This window comes from Delphinapterus leucas, chromosome 8 (assembly GCF_059928025.1).
Source record: "Delphinapterus leucas isolate spDelLeu-1000000601 "Yukka" chromosome 8, BTC_Dleu_Yukka2, whole genome shotgun sequence".
Taxonomy (NCBI): Eukaryota; Metazoa; Chordata; class Mammalia; order Artiodactyla; family Monodontidae; genus Delphinapterus; species Delphinapterus leucas.
Genome location: NC_143136.1, coordinates 12,394,129 through 12,407,491, shown reverse-complemented (window position 1 = coordinate 12,407,491; position 13,363 = coordinate 12,394,129).

Genomic DNA, 13,363 nt, shown 5'->3' with positions numbered 1-13,363 from the left:
TTTGAAGTAACATTTTATTTCTACATTGATTATTTCCAGTGGAACAAGTGTTTAGAAGATGGCTATAATAATCTGAATCTCTGATAGCCTTTAAAAATAGGACAGATTACCTTGAAACCATAATTTTAAAAATAGAGTGCCAAAAGCCACAAAGATGAAATAGTGTTTTTCAAACTGTGGGTTACCAAGTAATTCAGGAAATCAATGTAGTAGATTAGAGCCAAATTTAAAAATTAGAATAGGATAGAATAGGGTAGGGTAGGACTGGATGAAATGGAATGGAATATGATACAATGCAATACAAAAAAATCAGTGTACATCACACCTACTGAGGGAAGGAAAATGCTGTGTCATAAAACTGTCAGTTGTGCTTGTGTGTGTTCTCAGTTCTGATGAAAAGAAATGCTTTTACAGAACATTACTGTACAGAGACCTTGAAAGCCACTGATTACCAGATGACAGGACTTGAAGTTTCCTGCTGAATGTATTGTTCCATGTGACAAATGTTTATTAAACATCTATTCTATGCCTGATATTGGATTCAGTTTTGAGAACATATAGCTAAATACATGCTCACTTCTCTCAAATAATATACCATCTAGCAATATACACATCCAAATAATTATAATACAATAACTACAATAGATGTGTGAAGAGTTATGTTGGGAACATGGCAGAGGGAAACTCCTGCATGTGAAGGAAATCAGACAGGAGCTGTGAGGAAAGCTTCACAGAGGAGCACTTGATCTGTCCTTGAATAGTAGGTAACTTGGAAGGACAGAGAAGGGCATTCTAAGAAGGCAGACTATAATACATTGCTGTATCTTAAGGTTGACATGTGAAATATATTTTGCCTACAGTCTGGGATGGTACTCAAATTTCACTGCACACCTTGGTCATTTAATACAGACTGCCTTCAAACCTAGAGGTATAGTGAAAGTTGAGATATTTTATTCTTGTTACTTTTGAATTGTTAATAAGATGTTAGTGTTTGATTTACATCTTAAAACCTATCACTTTTTTTTTTTTGATGTTGGGGGTAGGAGTTTTATTAATTAATTTATTTATTTTTGCTGTGTTGGGTCTTCGTTTCTGTGCGAGGGCTTTCTCTAGTTGTGGCAAGTGGGGGCCACTCTTCATCGCGGTGCACGGGCCTCTCACTATCGCAGCCTCTCCCGCTGCAGAGCACAGGCTCCAGACGCACAGGCTCAGCAGTTGTGCCTCACGGGCCTAGTTGCTCCACGGCATGTGGGATCCTCCCAGACCTGGGCTCGTACTCGTGTCCCCTGCATTAGCAGGCAGATTCTCAACCACTGAGTCACCAGGGAAGCCCAAAACCCATCACTTTTGAGAGCAAAGTTTTTCAGATGGAAGAGTTCATCTCAAATGGGTCAAAAGTTATACTTCCTAGGGAAGCAAACAAAAGTTATTTGCATAACAGGGTTTAGACAGACATATATTGCTCAAACTCCTGTCTTTTGGAGGTTTAAGCAAAACATATTTATTAGAAAATAAAATAGTGCATAATAAAAAAATCAAGAAAATTAAGTCATGCTTTTGCATACTTATTAACAGTTATAGGACATACGTCATTTAACTTAATTTCACACTTATAAGGTTTATGTTATATTGGGTGTTGGGTAGAAACTGAGGTCCAGAACCAGGCGTGTGTGTCATGAATAACGACACAAAAGGCTTTTGGAGCCAATTTAGATAGAATGTGTGTGCTTTATAAGCATGAAATTATAGAGAGCCAAAGCACTACTCCAAAATAAAACTTTTCACCACTGTTTTTTCTTGGCATCATTTACATTTGAGTGTGAATATATTTAGTATTTATTTTGAATTGATTTCCTCTTTTTTTCCTTTTACATGATATCTAACAATATTTCAAATAGTATTTCAACTCACAGGTACTAAATGATGCAGCAGAATCTAACAGAACTTTACATATTAAGAAAGACAATTGCTAAAAAGAGATCATTGATAAATTTTATTTGGTAAATCATGTTAGTCATTCCAAATGTAGTGTATATGTGTGTGTGCATTTGTATGTGTATTCTTTCTTTAAGAAGAAAAAAGAATCTTTCAATTACTTTTAAAATAATCTCAAAGAATAAAAATAACCCTTGTATTTTAGATTTCATAAGTTCCACGGGAATTGCCATTGTAAAACTTTTCATATGACCTTGAGGTATATGACCTTACTCCCCAAAAAGTGAACATTTTTTTAATAATGACTTAATGACTTTGATTTGAAATGAAAAATAAATAATATTTCCAAGCTTTAACATAGCACAGTTTTAAAACAAAACTAAACTTTTCTCCTGAGGTACCCATTAAATTTTTCAGGTCTTGGAAGAGAGAAGCACAGTAATTACAATTGCAGGCTCTACCTAAGACTTAAAAGTCAAGGAAACCCGAAAGAACCATAACTTTTAAAGCAGTTCTTAAGGGTTTTCCAGAATAGGAAAAGTGATTATGAGTTAGCTGTGTTTGGGTTTGCTTTTCATCCTGCGGGAGTGAAAGTTAGACCGAAAATATATGTATCTTGGAGTAAAAGCTGCAGCTCCTTTCCCCAGCTGCCTGAATGCTGTAATGTCAGATTTTTCAAATTCTTCTCTACCTTGGAGGAATCAGATATTTCCAGGAGCGCCCAGATGGGTGATTTTCTTTCCAGTGCGACTTCAATTGTCTACCTGTTTACATAGCAGACGCTCTGTAATTTAACCCCACCACAAAAGACAATCATTATGATTAAATCAGGCACTGATTTAACAAGGTACACCTAATAAGCACTTCTGCTCATCAGGTCTTGCACAAACAACATTCTTTCATTGTGCAACTTGTTAAATAACTTTTGTGTCCTGTTGCAGACTCCAGCACCAGGTGCTAAGTGCTGTCTCTTGACTGACTTTTCACCTAAAAGCAGAAAAGATACCTCTCCATCCTAGAAGCTGTGATCTCGGTCCATGTAACCTATATGGAAGCTGGAAAGGGAGACAGTTTTCCCACTGTTTGCACTCTTTTGGTATACTGCACGACTGAGCAGGATATGTGTCTCAAAGCACATGGCAAAAAGAATGTGCCTCATAGAACATAACTTTTTCCAAACTCAGTTGGTTTCCCCAGTTTTTAAATTTCCTCCCCCTTAGACTCTTATTCAAACAGACACATGCACAAGCACACACACACACACACATGCAATTTAAAGAAAGCAAGGGAAAACCAGAAAGGTCTTGTGGAAGGAGAACAAAGGAAAACAAAGCTTTAAAAAGAGAAAGAGAAGTACATGTTATAAAGGAACATAACCAAGGGTAAGAAAGAAACCTAGAGAAGAGGAAAAGTAATTTTCAGCTCTGTAAAAAGGAACATATTCCATAGGAGAAAAAAACACCCAGCAGAATTGCAGTTCCTGTGTGGACTTATAAAGTATTATTTCCTTTCAAGCCCAAAGTTGGAATATGTGGATCAGCTTCTCCTGTCTCTGTCCAGTGTCTTGGCTATTTCTGTGCCTTTGTCACTGTATCTCACCTTTTCCTTCTTTTTTTTTAATCTCCCTCCTTCTCAGAAGGTAAATAGAAGGTGGCCCTTCCATAAAAGACTATTATACCTTCTGGGTTGAACAATGTGGAAGAACTAGTCAGGAATTCTAAACAGTCAAGCAGCATTAGGCTGGGCAAAGCTGTTGTCTGGAGGAGGGAAACTGAGTGAGCCTGGACATGGGAATAATGAAGCTGATGTCCTCAGAAATCACTGCAGTTTATACTTTCCACTTAAGGACAACTCACAGCTCAAAAACAAACTGATAGAGTCACAAAGGCACAATAAGGGCTTCTAGTTTGTTGCTTACTTAGAGAACGTGTTTTGATGTGTTCCTTCCACCCATCCCAGGCTTTGGGACAGTAGGAGTGGTCCCTCTCCCAGAGTTGTTTCAAATCCTGCCTCTGCCAGCAGACCTCACAGCTGCACCCACCACATATTATATGATACACTCATGCAGTAGCTCACATAGGAATACATTTCTCTCCAAGTGTTGTTTTGCTGTCATTTCTGGAGTAGAAAGGAATTATGATATAAAGATATGACAGAGATCCCCAAGATTTATATGAGAAAAGAGAAACCAGAAACCCAAAAAAGCTGCTTTTATATATAAAGACCAGTGATAGATAGGTAGATATATTAGATGGATGGATGGATAGATAGATAGATTATTAGATAGGTAGATAGATAGATAGATAGATGAGAGAGAGAGAGATCTTCTTAACTTGTTTCCCCATCTTGCCTTTTGTAAATCCCTGTGACTGTTTTTGCTTGCATATGTCTTTTTACACAAAGGTAATATTTACGACTCACCATCAAAAAGTTACCCATAATAAATTACCTAAGGACTATTATAGATTTTCAGTGAACAAATCATGATCCAGCTTTTGATCCAGCTTTTGATCTCCTTTGATCTCATCAAGGAGAAGAAGCAAGTACATCCACAGGCGCTTAAACCCTAATCCTAACCTGATTTACATGTGGTCCCCAACTTTTAAAGATCATCTGCCCTGACATGAAATCTCGTATTCCTTCCTCAAATTTCAACACTCCTTCCTCTGGCCTAGTTATCAAGAAGAGCTGTCCTATGGATGACGCTGATGCTAATAATAATGGAGGTGATGATGGTGGTGGCGATGATGACAGGATCATAGCCAACAACTGCTGAGAGTCACTATTTGGCAGGCATTAAGCTAAGCATGTTTCATGGATTATCTTACTCAATTTTTATAACAACCCCAATGAGGTAAGACCTATCCCCATTTCACAGGTGAGGAAACTGAAACACATATTAGGCAAATATCATACTCAAATCCACATGCTAGTAAGTGACAGAGCCTCAGCTTGAACCCAGACAGTCCAACTTCAGAACTTGTGCCATTAACCCTAACTCTCTCCTGCCTCCCATGATGTCCGTGCACGTCCTGAATCACTAAGAGTCTGGACTCGTCTACAAGATGCTCAGGCCAGGCACAGTGGGGGCGGCCATGCAAGTACCTAAGTGTGCCTATGTACTCAGCTTACTACATTTGGGCAAACTTAGAGCCAATTCCTACACAATTGATTGGGTTATGGAACGATCCAAAAATGTAAGGGGCCAAAACAGGCAAACTGTTTCACAGTCTGGCTGTTCCTTTCACACAGACAAAGCCAGAATCCCTGTGAGCAAGGCCAGTTCTGTGGCAATGTGAAGAACACAGGCATCTCCTATATTCTTCACCCTCCCAACCAATGCACCCAAAATATGCACAATCAAAGCCATCCATTTGTGCTCTGATACCTCACCTGAGACCTGAAATAAAATGTAAATGCAATATACACACAGGGAACTGAAGCAAGAGGCAGGAATATTTTTAAAGAGTTCTAGAAAGATCCAAGGTTCACAGTACCCCTAACTCCCGCCACTGCTGCCATACGCACACAAAAATGCAAGTGCACGCACACACACACACACACACACACACACCCTACAATGAGCCACCCAAATGTCAGGCAGAAACAGTAGAGAGCAGTAGGAAAAAAAAAGAAGGAAATGCTTAAAATGAGCAATAAAGATAAGAGGAAAAAAATCTTTCATTCATTCTATACTGTATTCATTCATTCAATAAATATGAATTGAGCATCAAGCCTTACGGATGTAAGTTAAGGAGCTGCCAGTCTAGTGCAAGAGATATACACATAAACAAATGACAAAGTAGAGAAAATTCACCACCTTTTTAAATCAACCTTTTTAGTAAATAACTGTGTGTAGCTACATGTCTTTGAATGGTTTTGAAACAAAACCTATCTTATACAAGGATTAGCTGTTATTCTGGTTCCACATATGTCCCTTCCCCTTCATTACTGGGTAGTCAATGATTAAAAATGGCTAATTTCAAGTATCAATAAATCTTGGCTCCACATTTAATTTCTTTACCTAATTTTTTGGCTCACTTCCTGAATTTTAAACATCCATAATCTGACTTCACACATGCTTTCAAGTAACTTCAATTAATGTATATGGTGTAGTATGAGAGGAACGTGTTATAACATGTACAAGACCGGTTCTTTCTCCAAAGAATTTTAAACTTGTTTATGGCAATAAGACAGGCATACAAATAACTTTATCACAGAAGTGGTGCAAATTATTGTGAAAGTTAGAAAGGTAAAACTGCCTACATGTAGTTGAAGGAATTCAGAAGGATAGCTTTTCTTGTAATTTAACTTGAAATCTTTGAGTGATTTCTTTTTTTAAAGGGAGGGAATAAAAATTAAATTCATTAAAGTTCACAAATCTTTAAAAAACGAGATAATATTCAATAACCCTTATGTCTGAAGACCTCAGCATTTGCTTATGTTTAAGAAGTTGAAGAAGTTGATAGACCTAACCAGAACCTTTTGGGGGCTTATGAGTTTGTCATTGGTAATGCCCACACTTGAGCTCTAGCTTCAGGTATGGTTTGATCCAGGGGCTCAAATAAAGCCCTAGAGTTGAAATTTCTCCATCTCTTGACTGTGCCTCCTACTGTGTTGACTTAATTTTCAGGCTCCTTGTGGTGACTACTGACAACTCCAAGCTCATGCTCTCCCATGTTCAATCCAACAGAGAAGAGAAAATGTTTCTTCCCAAGAGCTCCTGCATATTCCCTGATTCACTCCTTTCCGCCTCTGCAATACTCATTGTGGTTAAGGTGCTTTGATGCACTGAATGGCCAAGCTTGAGTCATAGACTCCACTCCTGGCATCAGATATGACAGCCTAACTGAATCAAATAGACAGAGTAGAAGATGGTCAGCAAAGAGAAGGAAAGAGCACATGTTGCTGGACACCTCAAACAAATATCCTCTACACACACTTCATTCTTCTAAATGAATATACATAACCCTTACATTCCAATCACACAAGAAGCAACATCCATGAGGAATATAGAAAAATAAATTATATAATTGTGGTTTTTGAACTAAAACCTCTACATAAATAATTGATTCTTAAATCTATATTTGTCTTTGAATGAGTGATTCTACAGCCCCTCGAATCTGTGTTCTTCTCAGATATAAACTCTGAATCTTTAATCCCTCCTCCTGAATTCGCTTGTGCATTTTGCTCTCATTCACAGAGCTTCCATTGATGAGATAGGACTTCCGAAGAGAAAATAAGTGCTGACTCTCCAATCAAATGTGGGTTAAAAAAAAGTAGAGAGAAATGGCATCCCTTAAACCTATCAACATGTTGAAGCTAAACAGGAAAAATATGTGCAAAAGCAGGAAAGAACCAGAATACACACTGGGGGCTTGTCCATCTCAAAACTTTCTACTCAGCTGTGGAAAGTGTGTAATGGCTCTGAGAACATTGTTTAGCACCAGGGGTGGGGAGATGGAGGAAAGACCATAAATGCATATTAATGAATTTATCCCATGCAGATCATGCTTCTAGCTAATGGAATAGTAAATCATGACCGACACTCTGCAAACACAACTATTAAACGCACTCAAACACCCCATCAAAACATACACACTTCTCGTCATCTGCCTTTTCAGATAATTATCATTACACTTTTAGAACAAGTTTGTGTGTATAGGCTTTTTACTTTAGGTTGGTTCAACTTCTCTTTGGAAGTAAGTGGAATTATACATGAACCAAAGCTTACTGTCAGGAAAATATAAGATTCTTAATAAATGTTTTATTTGTTGAATTAACAATAATGGTTAATGGGGTACATGTTGCCCCACTTGAGTGGGGCACATCATAATTTTAACAAGGCCCTGTAGGAGCCCTTCTGCAGACAAGGCCATGACTCAAAGGGATGACTATTATTAGGAATTCCAGACATCACAGTAGATGCCAAGGGGAGAATTGTCTTAGCTTATGCTCTATTGGGGAACTTCCTGGTTTCACTGTTTATCTTCCCAACAAGTAGAATGGGTTTCACCTACATTAAATCTACTTATAACAAATTAACAACCTCTGAAGTAAGTCTTGTCAAATCCAGCAGCCTCATCCAAATTAGATTGATTTTCTAAATACAATTCGTTTTCTGGCAAAATGAGTTCACTCATAAAAAATGATACCTAAGAACTCATACATGATTAAGAAGTTTTAAAAGAATCTTAAAACATGCCTGATGAAATTAAACATTTATGTGATGAAAACTCCGACATATTCAAAAGTAATGTCCAGCACTACACATTGTACAATTTGGAGCGGGAGCATGGGTAGGGGTTCCCATTCACACTGTACTTCATGTGAATGATGGCCGCTGGAGATGTACAGTGCAATAGAGCAGTATGTGTGTTGTTTTCTTAAAATGCACCGTGTGTATGTGTGTGTCTGTGCCTGTACATACATACACTTATCTATATCTGTATCTATCTATCTATCTATCTATATCTCAAACTAGAGTCAGTCTTTCCGAAATTTCTCCTCTACTCAACAGATAGTAAATTGGCTTGGGATTTCCCAATGCATTTGTAATGTGGAAGTGGCCTCAAGCCATTCATATCCCCCTACTGCCATTTACTGTTGATAAATTGTATTTTCAAGTTGAATTTCCCAGACACGTAAGACTTGTCTATAATTGTAAGTAATACATTTGGTTTCTTTCTGCCTATAATATATATACTAAAAGTTGGGTGTGTGTGTGAGAGAGGCAGAGAGAAAGTGACAGAAAGAGAGACTCAAGTATCCATTTATCTCAAAATCATGGCAACCACAAAACTTCTTCTCCAAAATTCTTCTCCATAAACAGAGAGAAGAGGTGTCCTGTCCATATCAGGAACCAACTGTGTGAGCCTATGCAAGTCACTTTTACTTCTGAGTCTTTCTATAATTTTAAGTTGCACATTTCATTTAAAGAGGATAAATATTTATTGTTTGGAGATGGTCTACTTGGTAGCTTCAGAAATAAACAGAATCTAACCTCAGTAGATTCAACAGCAAGAACAAGCTGTATACTACCATCAAGACTTACAAAAGGTCACCAGCTTAAAAGAAAATTGGGAATTCTGACAGATGGTGTAATATTTTCTCTTAGCTGAAGTTAATGTGAATTAATTGTAATAAAACTACCCAATTTCAAAAACAAAAACCAGGCTGGACTATAATTGGAATAACACTTAGCTAATCTGTCCAAATTGGATGTCAACCAAGTTTCCAGGGTAGAAAAGACTTATGACTGGTCACTAGTTCCCAGTACAAGTTTCATTTTTCAAAATATTTCCTTAGGAAAAAAAAAAGGGGGGGGCAGAATACCAATTTTGAACTTTAAAGAAAAAACCTTTGCCACATATATTCCTGGAATCTGGCTTAGTGCTGTCTCACTTTTTCCCCTTACCTGAACATTTCTGTAAAAATGGACATTGTCCAGTTAAAATGTTCCTTTCTTTGTTGTAAGCTGCCCTCATTTACCATCCCACAGAAATGAGGAGTGAGCATCTATAACAATATAGTCTTTCATATACTTAATCCTCACCACTAAAGAACTCCATTTATTCTTCCCTTATTTCCTCCTATATAGATTTTCCTATAAAATGTATATTCACGCTCTCTGCTGATTTGTATCTATGGGAAATCAATGTCTTCTTTAATGCTCCAGAGACTTAAAGAAATAACCCGTTCTCAGCAGCAACAGGTTGTGTTCACAGAGATAATTTACCTGTGAAGTATTACTCGGCAGTCTTCTGAACCTGTTACCGTCACATTTCTCTGCGGTGTGCTGTGTCTTCTCTGATTAGACAGTGTTTGTAAATAAAACATCTCCACTAGTAAATCAGATAAGGAAGCCAGTCGGGCCTCTTGCTAAGACAGTGACAACTAGAGATATCCCAGGCATTTGTGTCAACTTCGACTCCTTCCTAGTGCTTTAAAAAATCGTTATGGAGATGAACGAGTTGATGTTTAATACCTCACCAGCCAGGAGCCTTCTTACTGTTCTGAAGATCTCAGAGCTCATGACTTGGGAGACATTGAGCCTGGAAGGATCCAGCTGATATAACCGTCTTCTTTTTTTAACTTTTTATTTTAGATTGGAGTATAGTTGATTAACAATGTTGTGGTAGTTTCAGGTGTACAGCAAAGTGATTCTGTTATACATATACATGTATCTTTCAAACCCATGCCCCCTGCAATGGAAGGGCTGCGTCCCAACCACTGGACCGCCAGGGAATTCCCTAACCATCTTGTTATACAGATTACAGCGCTGACATCCAAAGTGGTTAAGAGACATTTCCAGACGTAGCCAGCACCCCACAGGTAGTTAGTGCCAATATCAGGATGATAGTCGGTCTCCTGGGTCCCAGGCCACTGTTTCTGGCTTTTGAGTAATCCAGTAGCATAAATAATTTCATAATGAGTGTGTTCTTCATGTTGCTATTCATACAGAGAAAATTCTTCTCAGGGAATTGTCAGGCAAAATCATTAATAGCTTACAAAAAAAATAGAAAGAGAGAGAGAGGGGAGATTTCCCCCCTGCCCTTTGAGCAGCATCTCCTCATATACACCCACAGAGCGGGAGTTCCCATTACACAGTAGCCAGGAGGGTTGCCCAATCTCCATAAACCGCATTTTACTCCAAAAGTCTTTCTCAGTAGAGGTGTCTTGGAGAGGAGGCCATGCACCCCACGGAGGGGACAGGGAAGCCCTCAGAGATGCTCTGAGAAAGGGCTCACCTAAGGCCACCTCAAGACCGTTTCCATTCCTAGGAACCAGAACATCCTGCCACCAACAGTCCTTCCGTGGCCCATAAAACTGGCTCTTCTGCCACTCCCTCCGCCTTCCCAAGGAAAGAGCCGGGAAGAAGCTCCTGCCTCTCTCTCCATCAACCAGCCTCTCGTCCCCAGTGAGGAGGAAAGTGGCAAGAGCCTCCCTTAGGGGTGGGGGCCAGGGGGGCCTGATGGGACAACGCATGCTGCTCAGGGATCTCTTTCTGGAAACAACCTGCCCTTCAGGCAAGCCCTTTCTTCCTCCTCTAGGTCCCCCCGCCTCATAGGAAGCTTTGTCCCCCAGCTCTGCAGACTGGGACGGGGTAGGTAGATAATCAGAACTGCATTTTGGTGTTGGATCCCAGCCACATCCTATTTATAACCATAAATAAAACTCATTCCTCCCTCCTGCCCACAGAGATGATTTCTGAATCGATTCAGTCTGATGGGAGGAAACATGGAGATGGGATCGATTGGCCCCTTTAGAGGTTTAGGTGGGGACGAGTGGGGAGGAGTGACAGATCCCATGGAAACTCAGCATTCAGTAGGAATGTTAACAAAAGGAATTAAGCCAGGGTCCTTGCCTTGGGCCAAAACTAAGTGGACATTTCATCAAATTTCAGCACGGAAGAAGCTGGGTATTATTGGCCTATCTGATGAAACCATGAATAGATTCACGGAAGAGGTAAAAATAGGTACAGTTACTTAGAAAGAAGCCAGGAGAGATTCTTATGGAGTTGGGCCTGAGGCAATGTCGCACGGTGAGCAGGCCTGAAACCAGGGATCTGATCCGCCTCTAACCCAGGCTTTTCCTCCCACCCTTGAGAAATTCTCCCTGAGGTGTTTCTCTGTGAGGTGAGGGTAAGCATTTCTGGATGAAGTTGTTTTTAAGACAATGTAAGCCCTTTGAAACAGTGAAGAACAATAAAAAATTAAAAGGATTATTACGTGGAAAAAAAAACCCTGAGAAACAATTAAAAGACCTAGATAACTGAGCATGGTAGTATTTTCAGGCTGTTGAGCCTGAGATGAAGGGAGGACCCTGAATTGGGTAAAAGAGAGGAAGGAAGAGAACTAACTTAGGGCAGGACCAAACCAGAGTGGGAGACCCAAGGCCAGCTCAGGGCCACTGCTGGTCTTTAAATTTTTCCTTTGCCAACTAGGAAACAATGCCCCTACCTCCAGGAAGAAAAGCTTGTGTCAAGGTGCACAGCGTGGTGAAGAGAACAGGGTTTGCATTATAGCCGCCTTTCACCCTCTTAACCAGCAATCTTGTGTGCTGCTCAACCTGCCTAACTGCACATGGCAGCCCTAGGGCAGCTCCTGGCTCTATGTGACTGGCTACCTAAGTTTCTCTGTTTTCCAGTTGCAGCCCCAGAAAGCTGGAACTGTAGTGATGCTTCCCATTCTCACATAGTTTTAAGCATTAAGTGATATACATGAAAGCACTTAGGGAAACATACACAATGACAGAGATTATTATAAGGCAGCCTAACCCAGGGCTCTTCAGCCAGGCAGGAGGGAGACCAAAAGGCTCAGTTCGTCATGATGAAGCTTGAGGACAGAGCACTGGGTACAAAGAGGAATAGTGTGGTGTTTCCAGAGACATGTGCTCACAGCCCCCTGAGGAATGCAAAGCCTTTCCTCTTGTTATTCTCCTAGCAGTGGGAGTCCACCGTTTGCATTCATGTTTTGTACAATTACCCAGAGGCTATGGCAACATTTTTGCATATTTAATCAATCTAATAACCAAAACCTGAGACCGTGTGCACATCACCTGTATTAACTCTCTTCTCTCACAGCTATTCACTCATCCTCCCTTTCACAAGTCTCTCGTGCCTTCATTTTTTTTTCACACATTCCTGTAATTTATTCATCTCAAGATGAACTTCTGTCTCATTTAATCATTTAACCAGACCTTTGGTGCCTATGTAATTGATTCTTCCTGGGTTTTAATTTGCATCTTTGACTCTGCCATCCTGATTTCTTTGACTATCCCTCTCTCTGTGTGACATATGTTTATGCTTTAACAGGTTTCCAATATTCTGGAAGACTTCAGGGGCCAAGGTTGAAAAATAAAAATGCTATTTTAAATAGAATCCTATTTGATTGGCCAAGCAACTGAGCGAAACCTCCAGCTTTGTGAAACAGACAACCAGGGTCGTCCTTTAGTGCCCTGCTGCCCAGAGCCAACCAGGCTGGCTGCCAGGCTGACCAAGGACTGCGGGAATGAGGAACGAGGCCCATTGATTAGAAAATGTTAGGGTTTCCTGGGACGGGATTCGATTTGATTTTGCCCCTATTCGATTTAGGGACCAACTACTTATTTTTGGATTTGCTTTCTGTTGGGGGTAGAGGGCATTGGAATGGAGAAAACATACTAAGGAATTAATAAACTGGTATGTTTGGAAAGCAGGGAACAGATAAGTCGTTCATCAATAGTGCATTCTACATTGCCTCTGGGAACAAGATCTGTGTTTTTAATTCTGTGTAGATTAAGCGTAATTGGAATTACATACGGATTCTTATAAATTAATATCACCCACGGAAGGTCCATACGATAGGAAGCAGGGAAGGGAGGCGAGGTGTTATGATTCGACTTCATGAGCCCATATGGCAACTAATCCGATAAGGTCTTTCCCAGT